This window comes from Ovis aries, chromosome 2 (assembly GCF_016772045.2).
Source record: "Ovis aries strain OAR_USU_Benz2616 breed Rambouillet chromosome 2, ARS-UI_Ramb_v3.0, whole genome shotgun sequence".
In the NCBI taxonomy this organism is placed as follows: domain Eukaryota; kingdom Metazoa; phylum Chordata; class Mammalia; order Artiodactyla; family Bovidae; genus Ovis; species Ovis aries.
In genome coordinates this window covers 189,852,096-189,878,167 of record NC_056055.1, presented here as the reverse complement: position 1 = coordinate 189,878,167, position 26,072 = coordinate 189,852,096, and the positions used below count along the sequence as shown (strand labels likewise).

The 26,072-nt window shown below is 39.5% G+C and overlaps 1 protein-coding gene and 1 non-coding gene across 2 annotated transcripts in view; one reads left to right on the top strand and one right to left on the bottom strand.

Moving 5' to 3' along the window:
* The window catches only part of CNTNAP5 (contactin associated protein family member 5), a 1,086,429-nt gene that overhangs the window by 734,741 nt on the left and 325,616 nt on the right, over positions 1 to 26,072 (bottom strand). The window lies entirely within an intron of this gene.
* LOC114113362 (U6 spliceosomal RNA) lies at positions 6,609 to 6,710 on the top strand. The gene has a single exon (XR_003588407.1). It is a non-coding gene; the product is annotated as a U6 spliceosomal RNA (small nuclear RNA).

Genomic DNA, 26,072 nt, shown 5'->3' with positions numbered 1-26,072 from the left:
TTGATGATGATGGTGATGACGGTGGTGATAATGATGGTGATGATCTGGAGATGTGAGTTAGGTCATGTCTCTTCATGCTAAAACAATTGAGCTCTAAGAAGATGTAGCCATTTTCAGTTTCATTCAGATCTCCCACATATTTAGGGCCATGAATAGCTGAAGACTACAATTCACTTTAAAATGTTGATATTTTATAGAAATGGGCAAAAGTAGTGTTTTTGGCAACTGTTTCTAAGTTGAACACCTGTCTTTATTATTTTGACCTACATCAACAGCTGCAAGGTTGATGTTTAGCCTCTGAAGTAAGGGTCAGATATTCCTGAGACTGTGTTGTGGGTGAACAGCTGCTTCATCTGTCTGCCACAAACATCTGCACAAGAGTTTGTAATGTGAAACCAGCTAATTTTGAAAATCACCACTTAGAAAATGTGTGCTGTGACTGAATGCATAGATTTACATGTATATCCTCCAGACCATCTGGCTGTGTGTCCAAACAGGCACTGGCCACTTTGAGTTGATTCTGGGAAGTGATGTTAGGTCTCTGTATCTCTCTTCCCCACATGCTGGTACATGATACTGCAGGCCTTGAACTCAGTGACAAAACAGATCTCCCAAATGTTCACAAGAGGGAAGGAGGGTATTTCAACAACACAGGAGAAATTGCTAGAAAATGTAATTCATGGTGACCTGCAATTAATACAAGAAGGTGTATTTACTGAGAGGACGAAAAATAGGTGGGTATGTGTACTCTTGGGGCTTCTCAAGTGGTGCTAGTGATAAAGAAACCACCTACCAATGCAGGACATGTAAGAGATGTGGGTTCGATTCCCAGGTTGGGAAGATCCCCTGGAGGACGGCATGGCAACCTACTCCAATATTCTTGCCTGGAGAATCCCATGGACAAGAAACCTGCGGGGCTACAGTCTATAGTTTTGCACAGAGTTGGACATGACTGAAGTGACTTAGCACACTTGCATGCCTATACCTTTATGTAGAAGGAGATCAAATACACGGAGTCAGGATGCAAAACAAAACAAAACAAAACAAAACAAAACAAAACAGAGCAACAAATAATTCAATTCCTAGGGAGAAGCTCTGAACACTGGAAGATGCAATCAAGGCCAGAGATCTGGAGATGAGGCATATTTCTCAAAGGGCAAAGGAAGAACTTGCTAGAGTCAACTATGTTCTAAGCTAAATATTTCTTCCAGCATACTTTGCTTGCCTAGAACCGCTTTGGTGGAGAGAAGGATTGAATTAACACATTAAGAAAATGAGCATTAAATGCAAAACAGAGCAAAGGACTAAAGAAACCATGCTGTATTATTATTATTTTAATTGTTTCTATTATTATTTTCCTTAACAGAAAATACAGTAAGTTTCCTACATACAAATCTTCAAGTTGTGAACTTTCAAAGATGTGAACATGGGTTCACATGTCCAATCACATAAACTAGTTCACTTGTCTCATGTTCATTGTCACGTGTGTATATTCTCCACAAGTTGTGTTTCTATGCACTTTATTGTACAATACTATATACAGTACAGTAGTTCAGTATCTTTACTTCAAGTCCAGGATATCCAGAAGCAGGTTTAAAAGCAGTGGTGATATAGCTGATACAGTTCTACTCAGACATCACTGGATTATTTTTACAATAGGGTATATTGAATCCAGTAAGCAACCAGTCTGTGCCATCGGAGTCAGGTGTGAGTGAAATTACAGCTTGCCCTCCATCTCCTATCGCTGGTGATCTTTCAGCTCTATCATCTCTCACCTCCCTTCCCTCTTCCAGTCAGTAATTCTTCTTGCCTGTTCACCTGATGCCAGCCCCTTTATGCCAGCTGTTGTATACCATACAGCTGTTCTTTTCAAGGTACTGCACTGTAAGATTTAAAACATTTTCTTTATTCTTTTGTGTTTGCTTTTTATGTGTGTAAAAAGTACTAGAAACTTATTACAGTACTGTAACATATAGCTGATTCTGTTTGTTGGGTACCTAGGCTAACTTTGTTGGACTTATGAACAAATAGGACTTATGAAAGCACTCTCAGAATAGAACTCATTCAAATATAGGAGACTTGATGTAGTCTACTTTAGCAAAAGTTTTCCCTGAAGCAATTGCCTCTTCTGGGTGTCATCTCCCAAATAATTTGAATTGATGTGCTTAAGGAAGATCCAGAAATTAGTCCCCAAAGAGATTGGAGACAAAATCAAAAAGTCAGGATCATCACTCTAGGCCTGATAACTTACTGTGAGCCAGGACGGGATGGAAAATGGTGTTCAAATAGAAAATCCTGAGAATAAGGCTTGTGCATGCTCCCAATGAGTGGGATATGAATGGGTGTGATGCTCGCTTTCAGCAGGCAGTGTGTGGGTATGCCAGGCAGAACCAAAGGTAGTAAGCCAAGCTAAGTGGGATAATCTAATAAGGCAATTATTATTATGCAATAAGAAAAAGATCTTTTTTTCCCCAAAATAATATGAATAAAACTTTATAGGAGGAGAGCCAATGATACCACACTATACATAAATCTTTCATTAATGATTTCCTTTCAAATATCCAGGATCTATATGAAGAGAGGATAAAGACTAGAAATCAAGTGTGACAGATGAGGGCAAAATGAACAGAGCAATGTTAGGACACAAATTGCAAAAGGCATGAGAGTTTAAGAGGGTGATCAATTCTGTACTTTATTTAGCAAACACAGGCTGTCTGGATTTTGGAGATTATATAGTGCCTCTGCAAAGAAAATAAAGATTCAGAGACTATCAATTGCAAGTGTTACCTAGTCCATCATCAGGGCAAAAGAGCTAATGGTTGTAGTAATTACAAACTGATGTCCTGTAAAACAGGCAATGCCTAATCACATGATTGCTAAATCACAAGCTGGAGAAGAAACAAGTTGCCCTTAGACAGTGCAACTTTTCCAGAGTAGCTCATTTTGTTGAGAAAAATGCAATTTTTTCTTTTATTTTTCATTTTTCACCCTGACAAAGATATTTGTATTTGAAGGTACATTTGTCTCCAAAGCAGAATTCTGTTCTGGATAGAACCCCTGGATTCTGTAGTCCTGTAACTCAGTCCGATGGATAAGTACACTTGCTTGTAGTTTTTCAAGGTTAAGCCTGCAGGAGAGTCTAGCCTTTTGGCCCTCTGATCACCTTTATAGAATCAGCTGGAGAATCTGCTTGCAGAGAGCTGCTGTCTGCCCTCAGGCCAAATGTGTTAGTAAGTCCTGGCAGCAGGCAGTGCATTGAAAGAAGGCAGGGGAGTTCCTGGCAGTAGTTAACTTGAATCTTCAGTCTTCAGGATGAATTCAAAGTCCTGCGTGTGGCCTACCTCCTGTCTGCTTGTCTTCCCTTCCCACTGTTGTCTCCTCTGCATTCAGCTTGCAGCCCTCCTGACCATCTTTCACTATAGTGTAAGTCCCCTACATATGAATGAGTTTGACTCTGAGATCTTGTTTCTAAGTCCAGTTTTTTTTTGTAAGTCCAACAAAGTTAGCCTAGATACCCAACTAAAACACTTGGCTATACAGTACTGTACTATAATAGGTTTATAATACTTTTTATACAAATAATACACATGCACACACACACACACACACACACACACAAAACAGAAAAAATAAAGAAAACATGTTTAATCTTATAGTACAGTACCTTCCTGATGGCTCAGATGGTAAAGTGTCTGCCTACAATGTGGAAGACCAGGGTTCGATCCCTGGGTTGGGAAGATCCCCTGGAGAAGGAAATGGCAACCCACTCCAGTATTCTTGCCTGAAAAATTCCATGGACTAAAGAGCCTGGTAAGCTACAGTTCATGGGGTTGCAAAGAGTCGGACACGACAGCAGCTTCACTTCACTTCACTTCACTTCACAGTACCTTAAAAGGTACAGTAGTACCAGCTATGTAACTGGTGCTTTTACACTTGCTTCCAGACATCCTGGGCTTGAAATAAAGATACTGTGTTACTGTACTCTACACAGTACTGTACAGTAAACAACACAAAAGCACAACTGCTTGTAGAGGATGCGCACACGTGATAATGTACGCCAGACATGAACTAACGTTATGTGATTTGACATGCGAGTGCATGTTCACATCGTTGAATGTTTGTCTGTAGAAGACTTACTATTAATGCTCCTTCCTCCTTGCCTTCTCTGATCTCTGCTCTGACTGTCCCAGTCTCCTCTCTCCCCATGGATCATTCCCACCCATTGCTAACATATCAACCTGGATATTTCTTGTTTCAGGAGATCCTTTCTAGCCCACAGACTAGGCAGGGGGATTCTGCTATTGGATCACTTCACATTTGTAACTCTGTTGTAATGATCTGTCTTTCTTGTAGTTATCTATCTTTATCAATGCAAGAATATTTGGGCCCAATGATATCATTTGGAGAATAAGAAAACAATTTGTGTGTGTAAAATAAAATACTACAAAAATTAGTGCTATGAAAATGAAGTGTATATTGATGAAGGTATTATGTGCAAGGAAAATCTCAGTGGAGTAGGTATTTCTAAGAGAGTTCAGTAGAAGGCAATTAGGAAGCCATAGAGGAAGTGTGACTTATGCTCACCTCAGTGCAGATACAATCTGATCTTTTGACCACATTATCTTAATGCAGGGGTTTCCCATGTGGTGCAGTGGTAAAGAATCTTCCTGCTAATGCAGGAGATGCAAGAAACATGGGTTCAATCCCTGATGTGAAACAGCAACCCACTCCAGTATTCTTGTCTGGGAAATCCCATGGACAGAGGAGCCTGGTGGGCTACAATCCATGGGATAACAAAGAGTTGAACATGACTGTTCAAGCACACACACATTGTCTTAATGTAGACATCCCAAACAGCTGCACATGTCCTAGAAACTCATGATACTTACCAGTCCCTTATTCTAAATAACTTGTGATAGTCTATCCCTTAAGGAAATACTTCCTTTTTGTATCAGAGCCAAGCATAATTCTTGCAAGACTTTAACAACCCTATATAAAATCTTTGCTTTTATAAGCCCCTAACTCTTTTCTCTTTCCTGAAATATTATTTTTTTTACCTGACTCTGTGTTTCTCAAATTGCAATTCCTAAGACCCCCAACTCTTTGTTCTTTGCAGCCTTGATATTAATTATTGTTCAATATTTCTCAGTCATAAAGCCAGAATGAATTATGACTTTGATGCCTCACTTCTCAGAGAAAGTTGAAATTAACATTTAATCATGGATGTGAAAGCAGTTTTGAAAAGGTAAACTGATTTGCAAATAATGTGGCACAGAAGGCTTGAGGGAGGAAACAGACATAACAAGCTCCATTTTGAAAGCAGGACTGCATCTTGGGCCTGACTGGACTTTGAGCTATAAGCCCGGTATCTATGGAAACAACATACAACTGGAAAACCAGGACCCCCAGATGGAAGAGCCCCAGGGCCCATACCTAGATTCTCCATTGCCTAAAAGAATACCCTAATTATCCGTGTAACCAAATAGAATCATAAATTCTATTGTGCTTAGTGGGGTATGACCACAGGCCTATTGATAATTGTCCACTGTTAACTACCTAGGCTTAAGGCATATGAATGACAGGTTCACTTTGATTGTATCTTTCTCTTCCTTTGTTCAGACTTGTTTCAAGGAATTTGGGGAGGTGGGTTTGAGCAAGTACACTTAGGGTATATAAGGTTTTCACAAAAACTGGTCAAGGTCCTTGGCTAAGAGGAGACTCTGCTTTGGGCCCGCCAGTGTAATAAACTGCACTCCACTATCTGCATTGTCCTTCTGAGTGAGTTTGTTTCCCTGAATGCGTGGCTACAACAGGCTAATGCATTCCCCTAAATTACCCAGACACCCTTGAATTTAAACTTGGGCTATCAAACTAGTTCCAATAAACAGACCTATCTGGAAGTGATGTGTTTCATTCATGGACCAAGATAGAGGCTAGTGGAAAGAGTGTTAGTTGCTCAGTCACATTTGACTTTTTGTGACCCCATGGAATAGGACCCTCCAGGCTCCTTTGTCCATGGAATTCTCTAGGAAAGAATACTGGAGTAGATTGCCATTTCTTTCTCCTTGCCATTTCTTCCAAAGGGTCAAACCCTGGTCTCTCACATTGCAGGAGGATTCTTTACTGTCTGAGCCACCGGGGAGGCCATTCATCCAGGTGGCAAAACTGGAAGGGGATGAGGGGAATCTGCACCATCCACACCCAACTATATATAATGTGAGAAACACAAGGTTGTGGGCTTCCCAGTTGGTGCTAGTGGTAAAGAACCCACCTTCAGAAGACATAGGAGACGTGAGTTCAACCCCTGGGCTGGGAAGATCCCCTGGAGGAGGGCATGGCAACCAACTCCAGTATTCTTGTCTGGAGAATTGCATTGACAGAGGAGGCCTGGCAGGCTATACTCCTTAGGGTCTCAAAGAGTTGAACAGGACTGAAGGACTTAGTACTCACACAGGCTGATTTTACATAGAGATTTCACAAGCATGTCTTTTGTGAGCAGTTAGTATTAGTAATTACTTAGATGAAGTGGAGAGCTTGTACAAAAAGAAACAAAAAAAGAAATAATGAGGAAGAAGGTTAAGTAATAACTGTATTTTTCGGCCAGGTTTGTGCTCACTTTGGCAGCACACATACTAAAATTGGAATGATACAGAAAAGATTAGCATGACCCTGCGTTGGAGAAGGGAATGGCAAACCACTTCAGTATTCTTGCCTTGAGAACCCCATGAACAGTATGAAAAGGCAAAATGATAGGATACTGAAAGAGGAACTCCCCAGGTCGGTAGGTGCCCAATATGCTACTGGAGATCAATGGAGAAATAACTCCAGAAAGAATGAAGGGATGGAGCCAAAGCAAAAACAATATCCAGCTGTGGATGTGATTGGTAATAGAAGCAAGGTCCGATACTGTAAAGAGCAATATTGCATAGGAACCTGGAATGTCAGGTCCGTGGATCAAGGCAAATTGGAAGTGGTCAAACAAGAGATGACAAGAGTGAACGCTGACATTCTAGGAGTCAGTGAACTAAAATGGACTAGAATGGGTGAATTTAACTCAGATGACCATTATATCTACTACTGCGGGCAGGAATCCCTCAGAAGTAATGGAGTAGCCATCATGGTCAACAAAAGAGTCCAAAATGCAGTACTTGGATGCAATCTCAAAAATGACAGAATGATCTCTGTTTGTTTCCAAGGCAAACCACTCAATATCACAGTAATCCAAGTCTATGCCCCAACCAATAACGCTGAAGAAGCTGAAGTTGAATGGTTCTATGAAGACCTACAAGACCTTTTAGAGCTAACACCCAAAAAAGATGTCCTTTTCATTATAGGGGACTGGAATGCAAAAGTAGGAAGTCAAGAAACACCTGGAGTAACAGGCAAATTTAGCCTTGGAATACAGAATGAAGCAGGGCAAAGGCTAATAGAGTTTTGCCAAGAAAATGCACTGGTCATAGCAAACACCCTCTTCCAACAACACAAGAGAAGACACTACACATGGACATCATTAGATGGTCAACACAGAAATCAGATTGATTATATTCTCTGCAGCCAAAGATGGAGAAGCTCTATACAGTCAACAATATATACAGACAGCTCTGTACAGACACAGTCACAGCTGACTATCACTCAGATCATGAACTCCGTATTGCCAAATTCAGACTGAAATTGAAGAAAGTAGGGAAAACCACTAGACCATTCAGGTATGACCTAAATCAAATCCCTTATGATTACACAGTGGAAGTGAGAAATAGATTTAAGGGACAAGATCTGATAGATAGAGTGCCTGATGAACTATGGGTGGAGGTTCATAACACTGTAAAGGAAACAGAGATCAAGACCATCCCCATGGAAAAGAAATGCAAAAAAGCAAAATGGCTGTCTAGGGAGGCCTTACAAATAGCTGTGAAAATAAGAGAAGTGAAAAGCAAAGGAGAAAAGGAAAGATATAAGCATCTGAATGCAGAGTTCCAAAGAATGGCAAAAAGAGATAAGAAAGCCTTCCTCAGCAATCCATGCAAATAGAGGAAAACAACAGAATGGGAAAGACTAGAGATCTCTTCAAGAAAATTAGAAATACCAAGGGAACATTTCATGCAAAGAAGCACTCGATAAAGGACAGAAATGGTATGGACCTAACAGAAGCAGAAGATATTAAGAAGAGACAGCAAGAATACACAGAAAGGTACAAAAAAGATCTTCATGGCCAAGATAATCACGATAGTGTGATTGCTCACCTAGCGCCAGACATCCTGAAATGTGAAGTCAAGTGGGCCTTAGAAAGCATCACTATAAACAAAGCTAGTGGAGGTGATGGAATTCCAGTTGAGCTATTTCAAATCCTGACAGATGATGCTGTGAAAGTGCTGCACTCAATATGCCAGCAAATTTGGAAAACTCAGCAGTGGCCACAGGACTGGAAAAGGTCAGTTTCATTCCAATCCCAAAGAAAGGCAATGCCAAGGAATGCTCAAACTACTGCACCGTTGCACTCATCTCAAACGTTAGTAAAGTAATGATTAAAATTCACCAAGCCAGGCTTCAGCAATACGTGAACCATGAACTTTCAGATGTTCAAGCTGGCTTTAGAAAAGGTAGAGGAACCAGAGATCAAATTGCCAACATCTGCTGGATCATGGAAGAAGCAAGAGAGTTCCAGAAAAACATCTATTTCTGCTTTATTGACTATGCCAAAGCCTTTGATTGTGTGGATCACAATAAACTGTGGAAAATTCTGAAAGAGATGGGGATACCAGACCTCTCAACCTGACTCTTGAGAAATCTGTATGCAGGTCAGGAAGCAACAGTTAGAACTGGACATGGAACAACAGACTGGTTCCAAATAGGAAAAGGAGTACGTCAAGGCTGTATATTGTCACCCTGCTTATTTAACTTCTATGCAGAGTACATCATGAGAAATGCTGTGCATGAAGAAGCACAAGCTGGAATCAAGATTTCTGGGAAAAGTATCAATAACCTCAGATATGCAGATGACACCACCTTATGGCAGAAAGTAAAGAGGAACTAAAAAGCCTCTTGATGAAAGTGAAAGAGGAGAGTGAAAAAGTTGGCTTAAAGCTCAATATTCAGAAAACGAAGATCATGACATCTGGTCCCATCACTTCATGGGAAAAAGATGGGGAAACAGTGGAAACAGTGTCAGACTTTATTTTGGGGGGCTTCAAAATCACTGAGGATGGTGATTGCAGCCATGAAATTAAAAGACATTTACTCCTTGGAAGAGAAGTTATGACCAACCTAGATAGCATATTGAAAAGCAGAGACATTACTTTGCCAACAAAGGTCCATCTAGTCAAGGCTATGGTTTTTCCAGTGGTCATATATGGATGTGAGAGTTGGACTGTAAAGAAAGCTGAGCGCCAAAGAATTGATGCCTTTGAACTGTGGTGTTGGAGAAGACTCTTGAAAGTCCCATGAACTGCAAGGAGATCCAACCAGTCCATTCTGAAGGAGATCAGCCCTGGGATATCTTTGGAGAAAATGATGCTAAAGCTGAAACTCAAGTACTTTGGCCACCTCATGTGAAGAGTTGACTCTTTGGAAAAGACTCTGATGCTGGAAGGATTGGGGCAGGATTAGGAGGAGACGACAGAGGATGAGATGGCTGGATGGCATCACTGACTCAATGGACGTGAGTTTGAGTGAACTCTGGGAGTTAGTGAGTGACAGGGTGGCCTGGCGTGCTGCGATTCATGGGATCGCAAAGAGTCGGACATGACTGAGTGACTGAACTGAACTGAACTGGCCAGGTTTAGTGGTTCTTTGCTGGGATGTGGTAGAGTCTGATATTGGAAGTAGGAAAGAGGGGAATCTATGTTTGGCCACCATGAAACATTTAGTGATATCATTAACTTGGAGGGCAACCATATGCACAGTGAACTTAAGGGAAGAACCTGGAAATCAGAATGTGAGAAGTGTGTATTGGCTATGTTTTTTGAACTTTAGAAGAAAGAGTTGAGCTCAGCAAAGGATCCACCAGTTGACATGCAGAAACAAGGATTTGAGAGCTTAGAGAAATTTGAGGTCTTCAGCACTGGGAAAAAAACAAAACAAAACAAAACAAAACTCTGAGCTCCTAGAAACACAAAAGACTTTGAGCAACCAAGGTCTGGTAAATTCTGAGTTAGATAATGCAACCCAAAGCAAAGATCAGATTAAAGACGTACCATTTTAATGTATTTTTTCCAAATAGGTATTTGCTATGGAGTTGCAAGAGAAAAGGTTGGAGAATAAGACTGATGAGACAGAAGATAAACATTTTGGAAAAAAACTTTGAGTGGTATGGTTACTGGCACACAGAACCCAGTGGAAATATATTGGTAAGAAATCCTCCAGTTTTTGAGGCAAATATACATATGTAATATCAATGCAGATGGTGACTGAAGTCATGAAAGTAAAAGACACTTGATCCTTGGAAGAACAGTTATGACAAACCTAGACAACATATTAAAAAGCAGAGACATTAGTTTTCCAACAAATATCCATCTAGTCAAGGCTATTGTTTTTCCAGGAGTCATGTGTAGATTTGAGAGTTGGACTATAAAGAAAGCTGAGCCTGAAGAATTGATGCTTTTGAACTGTGGTGTTGGAGAAGATTCTTGAGAGTCCCTTGGACAGCAAGAAGATCCAACCAGTCCATCCTAAAGGAAATCAGTCCTGAATATTCATTGGAAAAACTGATGCTGAAACTCCAATACTTTGGCTACCTGATGGGAAGAACTGACTCATTTGAAAAAACCTGATGCTGGGAAGATTTGAAGGAGGGAGGAGAAGGGGATGACAGAGGATGAGATGGTTGGATGGCTCACCAACTCACTGAATATGAGTTTGGGTAAACTCTGGGAGTTGGTGATGGACAGGGAGGCCTGGCTCGCTGCTGTCCATGGGGTCGCAAAGAGTTGGACATGATTGAGTAACTGAACTGAACTGATAAATATGTAAACATAAATATATCATGGATTTGGAGCAAAAATATCATACCTTTTTGATATTTGTTCCTGAAAACAGTCCTTTTATCCTCAAGTTTCTGTGAACTGGAGGTGAGATAAGCAAGCTGGGTAGACCCCCACATGGTTATTTCCCCTGATGTTCATTTCATCTGATGTTAGGGAAGACCTTATTAAAAGAACCTTCCAGAGAGGAGTCCAAGTGTCCTGAAGACCATAAAGGAGGTGCCTTCAGGGAGCAAATCAAGCCCCTACCCTCCAGGGTAAGAGGATCTGGAGCATTTGCTAAACAGGATTGCAGAGTGGCAACAAGTCAGTGACTGTGTGGGATCTGTCATCTCCCCTACCCTTTCCTGGGGCTTCCTGGGTGACACCAGTGGTAAAGAATCTGCCTATCAATGCAGCAGATGCAAGACACGTGGCTTTGATCCCTGGGTTGAGAAGATCCCCAGGTGTAGGAAATGGCAACTCACTCCACTATTCTTGCCTGGAAAATTCCATGGAGAGAGGAGCCTGGCTGGCTACAGTTTATGGGATCATAAAGAGTAGGACACAATGAGCATGCAGGCATGCATGCTATGCTTTCCCTCTCTGAATGGCAATGCCTGTTGTGATTATTTTGTTACTGTCTTGCCTTTGCATATTGGATGTATATGTGTATGGGGTTGAGGAGGATATTTCATAGAGGAGATGAAACTTTCATTATTTTTTTTTATTTGAAATATTTATACCAAGAGAAACCACATCCAGACATTATGGAGATGCTACCACACAGTGGGACTTGGAAGTAGATACAATGACTGGATGAGATCTTGGAATACCTTTCTACAGGAGGAGTGTTTTTGCTGAAAGCTTGGCCTCTCTGTACACCAGTGCTGAATCAAATCTCAGGGACAGAGTTTTGAGTGAAATAGAAAAGGTTTTAATGTCTTGACAGACAAAGGGAGATATACCAAGCTTCTGCTCTGAAAAACTATCTGTCCCAATTCAGGAAGATTTGATGAAGTTTTTATAACAATGTTCCAACGGTGGGTCTCTGACAAGAGACCTGCACTCTCTTCATCTCATCTCAGATGGTTGGTTTCCTAATCTTGATGAACATCTCTGGTCCTTTTAATTTTTCTTCAGGTGGTTTTCTTGGCTGCTCCTCCTTTAATTAGCAACTGTTCAAATCTGCCCTTTGGAACTCCAGGAAGGTCTTGAAGGCTGAATTCTTGCCTGCATGAATTGGGGAGACAAAGGCCTCTATGCCTGGGAGTCCCATAGGGCCCTGCTTGATTTCCGTATAACTTCAGTGTGTGGAGAGCCAGGAGAAGGTGAGACTATAGGTATGTGGGTGAGTGGGTGTGGCAGACATGGGGTGACAGAAAGGCTGATGGTGACAGAGACAGTGTTCATCACAGTCTGTGTCCTTCACTGTCCTCATTCATGACACCAGATCAGTCCAGTGGACTGTTAGAATATTCATTTTGTGCTGTTTCTGGCCAGCTAAGAACCAACGTGCATGCCTTTTCCATTTTGTTTTCTTTTCCAATGAAACTACATGGAATGCTTGTTCAAAATGGCATACAAAATGGCAGATGGTCACATGATTCCTTCTGAGCTGACTTGAGAAATAAATCTTTGTGGCATTAAACCACTGAGATGTCAAGGATATTTTTCTATTGTGGCCAGCTAGCACTATTTTGACAAATGGAATGAAAAAAAAAAAAAATGTGCCCCAGGACTTCCCTAGAGGTCCAGTGGTTAGAACTCTGAGCTTCCAACTGCATGAGGCACAGATTTTGAACTGTGATGTCGGAGAAGGCTCCTGAGAGTCCCTTGGACTGCAAGGAAATCCAACCAGTCCATTCTAAAGGAGATCAGCCCTAGGTGTTCTTTGGAAGGAATGATGCTAAAGCTGAAACTCCAATACTTTGGCCACCTCATGTGAAGAGTTGACTCATTGGAAAACACTCTGATGCTGGGAGGGATTGGGGGCAGGAGGAAAAGGGGACGACAGAGGATGAGATGGCTGGATGGCATCACCGGCTTGATGGACGTGAGTTTGAGTGAACTCCGGGAGTTGGTGATGAACAGGGAGGCCTGGCGTGCTGCGATTCATGGGGTCACAAAGAGTTGGACATGACTGAGCGACTGAACTGTACTGAGGGGAACAAAGATCCAATATTCCACACAGTGCAGTAAAAAAAAAAAAAAAGTGCCCTAACATTATGATCAAATGAAGTCTAGCCTATATGCTATGAACAAAACCATATAAAACACACATGGAGAAAAGGCAGAAGTAGAATAGACTACAGCAACAATAGGGTGGAAAGGTGGGATAAAAAGAGATAGAGTTTTTTAAGACTTTTCTCTTTTGAATTTACAAACATCACATAGTACTTAGGAGAGGATTATCCACAAATTGTAGTTACTTTTGGATTGCCTATAGGATTCCTTTAATTGCTCATTTCTTGCTGCACAAGATTGCCTCCTCCAAAGAGGCTGTGGCAAAATCAATCAAAATCAAGATGGTAGTAACTACTGACATAGGGACAATCAGAAGGAAAATGAACTCATTTCTGAAATAATAATGCACTTGAAGAAAATTGTCAGAAAGCCTCTATTATACGCTGAAATTTACAAGGCTGAAGTTGAGTCCTTGCATGGTAGACCTGCACCCTCCCTCTACATTTTACCATGGGTCCCATGTCAAAGACCCACCCCCACCTTGTCCAGGGATGAGCACCTGAGATAGTAACTCGACAGAGAATCACATTCTTCTCAACAAAACACAATCCAGAATGATCTGCACAACTACTGAAAATAAATAAGAAATTGAGGACCATGTTCAATTCTCTGGCTTTCTGAGAAGCTCAGACTTCAAATTCAATATAGTCAAGGAATACATCACTCTGAGACACATAACTGTGGCATACACATCAGAGGCACAGTATGAGTGAGGTTCTTTATTCTCTTACAGAAAAATGAATAGGCTGTCAAGATCACAACACTTTATTCTAGAAAATTCCAGTACATGTCCTTAGCCCTTAGCATAAGATTCAAATGCTGACCCAAGATCTATAAGTTCTAGAGGCATTTTATCCTCTTTCTCTATATCCCGATATTATATCCCCATTTTTATTTTGTTCCTGGACTTTAGTCATTGACTTTCTTTTAGTCCTTCAAACAACATGCCATGCCCAGGGCATTTGTACTTGTCATTTGTCATTCCTGCTGCCTGCAATGGTTTTTCTCTAGTACTAAAGATGTCTAAAACCTTCTTAGCAGTATTTTATAGTCCACAAAGCATCTTTTCAGAGGGGAATTCTCTGATCTCTTAATTGAGATTATTTCCAAATCTAACAGGAGCCCAAACAGTCTTTAAAATTCTATCCTGTTTTCAAAACACTTTTCATTGCTTGAAATTATCCTACTATTTAACTTGTTAATTACTATTGTGCTTATTGGTTCTGTCAGACACTGTGTTTCTGGAGATTAGCATTCTACCTGTCCTACAGAAAATATAGTATGTGGAATAGTAGCATTAGTGGCAGTCTTAGCTACTATAGTGAGCATCCACAGCAAGACAAATAAGACCTATTCCAGTTTAATCATGCACACCCTTCCCCTGTCCCACACCATCTTCTCTTCCATCTCTGAGAATATTAGAATCAGCTTCACAATCACCTTCTTTGTCCCTCAGATATATCGTGGTTTTCCTAATCTGAGGACTCTGTTCAGGACATTTTCTTTTATTCTCTGCTGTCAGAGAGCTCAGCCTCCCAAACTCAGCTCTTTTTTCATGTTTCTTATCAAATTACCAGTGCATGACACATCACTAACCCCAGTCTTTGTGCCCACTGCCCTCAGGGCCTCCACTTTAACAATGGTAAGTGTTTGTAATAATTATCTGCTATTTGCCTTTCAGCCACTACCAGAAATTTCCTTTAGGACAAGCTCACTTAAAATGCCCCAGAGCAAGGCAAACCCCCTCAGTCTCCCAGATTTAAAAATATTATTGATTAACCAAAAAGTATAATTATTTTAAATAATTTTCAACAAGTACCATTCGCATTGTGAGCTTAACATTATCTTTCTACAAAGTTTTATTAATTTTTTTTTTAGTTTCTTAAAACCTACTTCAAATAACTTCATTTTCTTTAAATTATGCATTGGACTTTTATTACTATTATGTCCTGATATTTAGAGAACATAAAATCAGTCAAAAGACTTCAGTGAAATTTAGCTTAAAAATGTTCGTATGGTAAGATTCAGAAATTACACTGTTTGGAATCCATCCTAACAAAGCGATCAACACTGCAGATGGAGAAATACTCATTTAATATGTGTTATATTGAGTACAATAGAGCAAGTGACAACATCCTAAATGGTCTACATTAGAGGAAAGCCTGAATACCTTATTATACATCATAAGAGAGATTATTTTCAAGAATAAAGAAAAATTTTAATATTTGTTGACATATTCAATTGACTCTTTAACAGGCCATAATATTTGTAACTGTAAACATTCTCTATAGGTGCTGAGGTTTCTGGTACATTCAGAGCAAAGTTGCTAAATGAAGGATATTCTCAATCCTACAATTTTTTAAATAAAAATATTTATAAATAGTTCCAATAATTTGTATATGTATGTTTTTGCCTTCTTTCACAGTATCTTCAGTTTACATAGCAAAACTTGTCAAATAAACTGTTTCTATGGTTCTCTTGAATGTTTTATCAGATTTAGATTTATGTGATATCATAGGCTTTCTCAGTTTCACTCCCTTCTCATACAGAATATGAATTTACCTAATTAAAATTAGAAGCTGCATCAAAACATTCTTCCCAGAAGTCAAGCTATTCAATATGCAATTATAGATCTTTAAAATTCAAATTTTGTACATATTTGAACCTTCATCATTTAATTTGTTCGTGTCCCTCCTTGCTTTTGTAGGAATAATTTTCAATATATTTCTATTTGCAAGTCTTGTTTACAATAATGGTAATTTTCTAAAGGCCTCAGGAGGTAAGGTTCTCTGGCCCTATATTTGCTGAATACTTTGAAAAAAATGATTTTCTTTGAAGAATTTTAAAGATACTGGGAAGTGTTCCCAAGTAAAGGGAAAAATTTTAAACGATAAGCTAAGTGAAGCATTATAAGAGAAAAATATGTAAAACATTCCTTTTTCATGAGTTCTAAACTGTATATGCTTTTCCCCTTGCAGCATGCCTGAAACCACAGTGTGTCTCCCCATCAATGGCTGCTGGTTAGCCATCATGTAGCTGTGCTGGACCCAGAAAAACTGTGTAGATTGGACAGAGCTAGGGTATGCATTTGTCACTCTATGAGCTATGTGCATGGTTGTTACTATAATATTGAGTTTAATTGGTATTTTAAATGGTACTAAAATATGATTCAGCATTGAAAACACATTGTTTACATCAAAAACAACAACACAGAAGATAACATTGTGTTGGATATAGAGGCACGGATGTGTCAGAGGTGAGTTGGGACAGCCAAACTCTGAATGTGAAACAATTCTAGAAATATCAATCTTATTTTGCATCAATTTTCTTTGTATCTGTGCACAAGAATGATGCCATGATAAAAACCTCTGGCTATATAACTGAAAAGGGTCATTCCAAGACACACAAAATAAAACTTCTAAATGATAAGGAAGCATGGTGTCAGTGTTCATTTGATAGCATTTTTCTTTCTTTCTTTTGAAAGAATCGCAAATGCATGCATGTTTAGTCATTTAGTTGTGTTTGACACTTTGCGACTCCTTGGACTGTAGCCGGCCAGGCTCCTCTGTCCATGAGATTTTTCAGGCAAGAGTACTGGAATGAGTTGCCATTTCTTGCTTCAGGGGATCTTCCCAACCCATGAATCAAAGCTGTATCTCACCTTAGATTAAATCATAGATGTATGCATATAAAGAAGACCAGAAGAATTTATCTTCAAATGTCAGTACTAGCTATCTCTGGCCTATGAAATTGCAAATGATTATAATTTTCTTAATCTATTATCTATACTTTCTAAATAAAATATATATGTATGATAACTTATATAATGAAAATATTAATTAAAACTTTCCAAAATTTGTAGTAGCAATATTAAGTATTTATGTTTTACTAGTAACTAAAGAAAGCATAACAAAACTTGCATAAATATGTATGCCTTTATATGTAAAAATACTTATAGAATTTAAAAAAATGGAAAAGGAAAATGCCAAAATGATAACAGTAGTTTCAAATGAGAGTAGATGGCAGTGATAGAATTATGGGTCTCAGCCCCATTTTCTGTTTGCCAATTTTTCAATAATGAATACATACACACACACATATGCATGTAATTTTTATCCTATCAACAAAAGACAATTACAAAACATAAACACAAGAGTCAATATTGAACCAATTTGCATTTAAATCTTTAGATAGTTGCCTCTCCCTTCCATGGAGCACTCACTGTGTGACTGCCATTGTGCCAAGTTCTTTACACACATTATTTCATTTCCTATCCATAACCCTGAAGGATGCATACTTCAAGAATAGAGAAACTGAGGTCCAGGGACTTACCAATGCCTGCAGCAAGTAAGAAGTGGAAACAGGGTGGACCTATTCTGCAAACTTGATGTTCAGGATCCTGTAATAACCACAGGTTCCTCTGATTGCATTGCAACCAACAAAGATCAAAAAATGCCTATTGAGTGAACTTCAGACAGGACAGTTTCCATTTTACACAATTAGAAACTGAGATAAAGACCAAGTGACCTACTGGAGATGACTATGTTATTGGGTGAGATCATTAGGTCCTAAACAAAGGTGAAGTCCTTTGAGTAATGGACATTGAATTGGAATTCCCCAAATCATGTTTCAAATAGTCCTGGAGACTGCCTGGCAGTTAAAGTTCACTCTTCTAAAATTTATGTTGCCTTGTGGGGTCTAATTTCAAAGATCCATGCATAGAGTAGCTGTGAACAATGATCTTTTTAAACAGCCTTGCAGTCAAGATGTGGGCTGAATTGATTTCTCTTTTGGCAGATGAAGGTGGAAAATAATTGTAGCAATAACTTATATAGTGATTTTCAAACTCAACACACTGGGAAAAGCACATTAAGTAGCTCAATACTATTTGAATATGGCATTGTATTAGCTACTGAGTTGCAAGAAGAGCAGCAAAAGTGGAAGGCATGTTGGATTTGACTTAATGAATAGGTTATCTTCAGATATGTGATTGCGAAGCAGAGCAGTGACCCATCAGGCTAATAGTCTGCTTCTTGCAGTAGTTTAAAGGCATGGTTAGCACTTTTTGAAATCAGTCTCCAGAGATTTATAGATATCCTCCAAAAGCCCATCAGATATTTTAAAATATGAATTTAAAATGTTGCTTATCTTCTTTGTAGAAGTTTAAAACAATAAATATAAATTATAAAATAATGATTACTCATAATCCTACCACCAGAAAAAAAAAAAAATGTGGTATGTATGTAAGCAAGAAAAGAAAAGTGAAAGGATAAGTCTCTCAGTCATGTCCAACTCTGTGCAACCCAATGGACTGTAACCTGCCAGGCTCCTTTGTCGGTGGAATTCTCCAGGGAAGAAAACTTAAGTGGGTAACCATTGCTTTTTCAGGGGAATCTTCCCGACCCAGGAATCAAACCTGTGTCTCCCACATTGCAGGCAGATTCTTTACCATTGAGCCACCAGGGAAGCCGATGATAAACATGTATGTAATACATCTAGAAGCTTCAAGGAATATATCTCCAAAGGCAAACTACTAGGTAAAGATTGAGAGGGACAGGAGAAAGGGGCGAAAGAGGATGAGATGGTTGGATGATGTCACTGACTCAATGGCATGAGTTTGAGCAAAATTTAGGAGATAATGAAGAACAGGGAAGAATGGCTTGCTGCCAGTCCACAGGGTCAAGAAGAGTCAGACACGACTTAGCAACTAAACAGCAATGTAAAAGAATATACATACCTTACATGTTTTGGAGAAGGGAATGACAACTCACCCCAGTATTCTTGCCTGAAAAATCCCATGGGCAGAGGAATATTGTGGGCTGCAGATCATGGAGTTACAAAGAGTTGGACACAACTTAGTGGCTAAAAATGCACTAACACGTTTAATGCTTTATGTTGCTGCAGCTGCTAAGTCGCTTCAGTCGTGTCCGACTCTGTACAACCCCATAGACTACAGCCCACCAGGCTACTCTGTCTCTGGGATTCTTCAGGCAAGGATACTGGAGTGGTATGCCATTTCCTTCTCCAATGCATGTATGCATGCTAAGTCACTTCAGTTGTGTCTGACTCTGTGCAATCCCATGGACAGCAGCCCATCAGGCTCCCCTGTCCATGGAATTCTCCAGGCAAGAGTACTGGAGTTGGTTGCCATTTATACTGTGCGTGATATCATCCTGGACCACAGGAGGCAGTGTTGAAATATGCAAAGAATGTGGTATTATCTGCATCAAAATCCAGCTTTGGTTCCTCATTAGCCCTATCTCTTTGGCCCTCAGTTTCTGCATCTGTCAAATGGTGATGATACGTCTACCACACAAGACTACAGTAGAGTTTGAAGTTTAAAGGAATTAATACACACTGAGTACCTGATCCTCTTGGCCCACTGTCTAGCTACATTGTAGAGATTCATAATGATAATTACTAAAAAATATGTGGATTTTGTTTCTTTTTATATTTTCCAAAAACAAACCAACTTGCTGATGCTTCAAGTTTTAGGCTCTTGTTTTAATATTACGGTGACTGTTAACAACTTTGTATATACAGCCCATACTTTTTTATACTCTTTAAACATCCTCCTGTAAATGGCCATACACTTAAGCCATGAGAAGCCAATTTTATACCTATTATCACTTGTGCTTAAGATAATTGAAAACTCCAAATACCTTAATTCCTCTGGTTTGTCACCAACTTGATTTTAAAAAATTTTAGGAAAGCAATTCAGTGGTCCCTAGCAAAAATGTAAAGAATCTTAAATTAATGAAATGGTTTTTAAGAGATGCAAAAGGAAAAAAAAAATGTTTCACAAGAGAATTCTTTGAAGACTGAAACACATATCACAGCACAATAGGTAAATGTCAATATTAACTTCTGTTTTGAGATGACCATAGTGTTCTTGGATCACTAGCCACCAAATCATCCTGATCACATATTACAGGTTCTAGAAGTGACTATTATTAATGGCAAATCTGGAAACTGAATTGTAAAATCAAAATCTTACAGTTAAGTAGAGGAGCCTAAAATCCATCTTATTTAACCCCTTATCCAGTGTGAAATTTTCTTCTACTGAGTCCGTGGCTATTAATCATTCATTTATTTATTCATTCATCCATCCAAGGAATATTGTTTGAACACCTTCTATCTTCTAGGCTCTGTTCTGGTTTTGCTGACACACCACCAAATTAACAAGAACTTCTGTGGTCCTACAGTTTACATCCAGTGCAGGAAAGATAGGCAGAATGTGTAAAGATATAAATAAATAATTTCAGAGAGTGATAAGATATCAGTAAGGAAATAAAGCAGGAAGAAGAGTCAGAGAATATCTGGGGGAGAGGGAGTTTAGGGAGATATTTCTATTAGAAATAGCAGGAAGCCATGAGTTTTATTTTTTACTATTGTCTGGAGCACCCTGAAGAACTCTAACTCTAAAGCAAAGTATTCATAAGGTTATATAGGTCTTCCAATAAAATGAAAGATTCCACAGGGAATTCAACATTGCATATTCTTTGGAAGGACTGATGCTGAAGCTGAAGCCACAATATTTTGGCCACCTGGTGTGAAGAGCAGTCTCATTGGAAAAGACTCTGATTCTGCAGAAGATTGAATGCAAAAGGAGAAGGGAGTGGCAGAGTATGAGATGGTTTGATAGCATCATCAAATTAATGGGCATGAATTTGAGCAAACTCAGGGAGGTAGTGGAAGATAGAGGAACCTGGCTTGCTACAGTCCATGGGCTCATGAAGAGTTGGACACAAACTTAGTGACTGAACAACAACAACAAGAGGAATAGCAAAGCAACAAAACATTTTAATAAAAAAAGAAAAGAATTATATTATAAGAAAGGACACAGTCTCTATGTGGGCAGGGCTTATGTCTGACTGGTTCAATTTCTAGGGCTGAGGATAATTCCCAGTATACAGAGTTGTCAATAAAAACTTGTTGGCTAATCGACTGGCTTGATTTAGAGTGAGACTATAATTGATGAACTGAACAAGGAAAGCTAATGGGGAATGCCTCCAGAAAGTTGTCCTAATTTGGTACTTATAAAGGGAAAGGGAAAGTTGCTCAGTCATTTCCAACTCTTTGCGACCCCATGGACTATACAGTCCTTGGAATTCTCCAGGACAGAATACTGGTGTGGGTAGCTGTTCCATTCTCCAGGGGATCTTCTCAATCCAGGGACTGAACCCAGGTCTCCTGCATTGCAGGTAGATTCTTTACCAGCTGAGCCACCAGGGAAGCCCAAGAATGCTGGAGTGGGTAGTCTATCCTTTTTCCAGCAGATCTTCCCCACACAGGAATCAAACCGGGGTCTCCTGTGTTGCAGGTGGATTCTTTACCAAGTGAGCTATGAAATATTTTAGCAATTTGAATTTAGTACTAAATTTTCTAGTCTTTAGACCTTACTGTAACTATAGGTTCTCCCACTTTTAAGTATTCAAATATTCACTATAAATTTCAAAAATTTATATCTGTGACTATCAAAGCAGCACAGATATAGCTTCCCCTTGAGTTTTTGCTTGAAGAGTTAACAACTACACACAAATTAGTGTTACTATACTTATGAAAATAAATCAGACCCTATTAGTCAAATACATTGGAATCAAACCTCAAAAACTGAATGAAGCAACTCCCAGGTTCCTAAGCCATAATTAGCTCCTTGTACACTGGGGTAAATCAAAAGGTACACCACAAGGGCCAGGACACTTGAACAGATACATTGCTGTTCCTCTTAGATGTAGCTGAAATACACCTATATCATAGAGTCGATTGTTTTTGTTTGTTTGTTTGTTTAAATATACACACAGTCTGATTCATGCTTCACTAAAATCACAATGAATCAGTGAGGCAATCACCACCACTATAAACTGAGGAGATGATACTGAGAACCATAGGTATCATAGGGCTTAAAAGAATGTATCGTTAAGCTTCCAGTCCTAATAGTTTGCAAATCATCTGTTATCCCTAATTTATGCTTTTTAGCATGTAGCATCCTAGCCTAAGATTTTGTACTCCAGGCTGTTTACAGGCTAATTGCTGTCAGAGATTAAAACTATGAGCCCATTGCCTCATCTAAAAAAAATGGGGATATGATTACATTTGTCGTAGAATATTATGCAAATTCTAAAATGCTTAGTATAGTGTCTAGAACATATAAACATCCAGTTATAGTTGATATTGTTGACTGCTTATTTCCTGTCAAGATAATCCAGTTGACCTCTTTGTAGGGGAAGGATCAGACTCTGGTTGCTTTTCTAGTGAGTAGTTGTGCATGATGGATGCACTGTCCATCCCTCAGGGCCAGTCATAAACATCTGGTGGATGGCCAGCCTGGGGACTGTGGCTAGGCGTACAGAAAAGCTAACTGATCCCTGTGGGCATTAAATGCAGGCAATGAACTTGTGACCTGGACTTCATTACATAGCACCCTCTATTCTACTCAGCTAACAGGATGTTTTAGTGGAAACCAGAGCTTTCACATGATTTACTGAATCTGAGAGCAACTGAGACCACATTGCAAACCCAAGGGAGGAGAATTTATCCCAGAAGGAGCACTCCTGGAGAAGAGAAAGCCAGGCCAGCTGGGAGGAGAAACAGTGCAAGTTCTAGAGCATTGAAGTTTATGGACCAAGAAGATGTAGTACATATATACAATGGAATATTACTCATTAAAGAGAATTAAATAATCTCATTTGCAGCATCATGGATGAACCTAGACATTATCACACTGAGTAAAATAAAGTAAGTCAGGTAGAGAAAGTGAAATATCAGATGCTATCACTTATAGGTAGAATCTAAAGAAAAATGATATAGATGAACTTATTTACAAAACATAAACAGACTCACAGACTTAGAGAAAAAGTTATGGTTCCTGGAGCGGGGGAGTAGGGGGAAGAGATAAAGAGTTTGGGATTGACATATATACACTCCTATAGTTAAAATGGATAACAAGGGCTTTCCTGGTGCCTTATGGTAAAGAGTTTGCCTGCCAGTGCAGGAGACACAGGTTAGATCCTTGATCTGGCAAGATCCCATATAAGTTCAGTTCAGTTCAGTTCATTTCAGTTCAGTTCAGTCGCTCAGTCATGTCCAACTCTTCACAACCCCATGAACTGCAGCACGCCAGGCTTCCCTGGAGTTCACCAACTCCTGGAGTTCACTCAAACTCATGTCCATCAAGTCAGTGATGCCATCCAGCCATCTCATCCTCTGTCATCCCCTTCTCCTCTTGCTCCTAATCGCTCCAAGCATCAGAGACTTTTCCAATGAGTCAGCTCTTCGCATCAGGTGGCCAAAGTATTGGAGTTTCAGCTTTAGCATCATTCCTCCCAAAGAACACCCAGGACAGATCTCCTTTAGAACACACTGTTTGGATCTCCTTGCAGTCCAAGGGACTCTCAAGAGTCTTCTCCAACACCACAGTTCAAAAGCATCAATTCTTCGGTGCTTAGCTTTGTTCACAGTCCAACTCTCACATCCATACATAACCACTGCAAAAACCATAGTCATGACTAGACAGGCCTTTGTTGGCAAAGTAGTCTGTGATTTTCAATATGCTATCTAGGTTGGTCATAACTTTCCTTCCAAGGAGTAAGTGTCTTAGTTTCATGCTGCAATCACCATCTGCAGTGATTTTGGAGCCCAGAAAAATAGTCTGACACTGTTTCCACTGTTTCCCCATCTATTTCCCATGAAGAGATGGGACCAGATGCCATGATCTTCATTTTCTGAATGTTGAACTTTAAGTCAACTTTTTCACTTTCCTCTTTCACTTCTGTCAAGAGGCTTTTTAGTTCCTCTTTACATTCTACCATGAAGGTGGTATCATCTGCGTATCTGAGGTTACTGATATTTCTCCCGGCAGTCTTGATTCCAGCTTGTGCTTCTTCCAGCCCAGTGTTTCTCATGATGTACTCTGCATAGAAGTTAAATAAGTGAAATAATCAGGGTGACAATACACAGCCTTGAAGTACTCCTTTTCCTATTTGGAAACAGTCTGTTGTTCCATGTCCAGTTCTAACTGTTGCTTCCTCACACGCATATAGGTTTCTCAAGAGGTGGGTCAGGTGATCTGATATTCCCATCTCTTTCAGAATTTTCCACAGTTTATTGTGATCCACACAGTCAAAGGCTTTGGCATAGTCAATAAAGCAGAAATAGATGTTTTTCTGGAACTCTCTTGTTTTTTTTGATGATCCAGTGGATGTTGGCAATTTGATCTCTCGTTCCTCTGCCTTTTCTAAAACTAGCTTGAACATCTGGAAGTTCACGGTTCACATACTGCTGAAGCCTGGCTTGGAGAATTTTGAGCATTACTTTACTAGCATGTGAGATGAGTGCAATTGTGCAGTAGTTTGAGCATTCTTTGGCATTGCCTTTCTTTGGAATTAGAATGAAAACTGACCTTTTCCAGTCCTGTGGCCACTGCTGAGTTTTCCAAATTTGCTGGTATATTGAGTGCAGCACGTTCACACCATCATCTTTCAGGATTTCACACAGCTCAACTGGAATTCCATCACATCCACTAGCTTTGTTTGCAGTGATGCTTTCTAAGGCCCGCTTGACTTCACATATCAGGATGTCTGGCTCTAGGAGAGTGATGACACCATTGTGATTATCTTGGTTGTGAAGATCTTTTTTGTACAGTTCTTCTGTGTATTGTTGCCACCTCTTCTTAATATCTTCTGCTTCTGTTAGGTCCATACCATTTCTGTCCTTTATCGAGCCCATCTTTGCATGAAATGTTCCCTTGCTATCTCTAATTTTCTTGAAGAGATCTCTAGTCTTTCCCATTCTGTTGTTTTCCTCTATTTCTTTGCATTGATCGCTGAGGAAGGCTTTCTTATCTCTCCTTGCTATTCTTTGGAACTCTGCATTCAGATGCTTATATCTTTCCTTTTCTCCTTTGGTTTCATTTCTCTTCTTTTCACAGCTATTTGTAAGGCCTTCCCAGACAGCCATTTTGCTTTTTTGCATTTCTTTTCCATGGGGATGGTCTTGATCCCTGTCTCCTGTACAATGTCACGAACCTCATTCCATAGTTCATCAGGCACTCTATCTATCAGATCTAGGCCCTTAAATCTATTTCTCACTTCCACTGTATAATCATAAGGGATTTTATTTAGGTCATATCTGAATGATCTAGTGGTTTTCCCTACTTTTGTCAATTTCAGTCTGAATTTGGCAATAAGGAGTTCATGATCTGAGCCACAGTCAGCTCCCTGTCTTGCTTTTGCTGACCCCATATACTCCAGCGCAAATAAGCCCGTGTGCCACAACTGTTAAGCTTGTGTTCTAGAGCCCAGAAGCCACAACTACTGTAGCTTGTATGCCCTAGAACCCATGCTCCACAACAAGAGAAGCCACTATAATTAGAAACCCATACACCGCAGCCAGAAAGTAGCCCCCACTCGCCACAACTAGAGAAAAACTGTGAGAAGCTATGAAGACCCAGCACAGCCAAACATATAAATATTATTTAAGAAATGTATAACCAGCAACAACAAAAATGGATAACCAACAAAGATTCACTATATAGCACAGGGAACTCTGTTCAATGTTCTGTAATAATCTAAATGGGAAAGGAATTTGAAAAAGAATAGATACATGTATATGCATAGCTGAATCAGTTTGCTGTATACCTGAAAGTAACACAAACTTGTTAATCAACTATACTGCAATATAAAATAAAAAAGTAAAAAATCAAAGAGTTTATGGACCAGTAATGTTGGTGCCACTGAGGATATTTTGCAAATGTAGAAACTTAAGCTCAATCCCAGTTCTTCAGAATTAAGATCTTCCCTAACAAATCCCCAGGGTATTCATAAGTATGCTATATGCTAACTTTGCTGCACATTTAAATTGCCAGAAAAA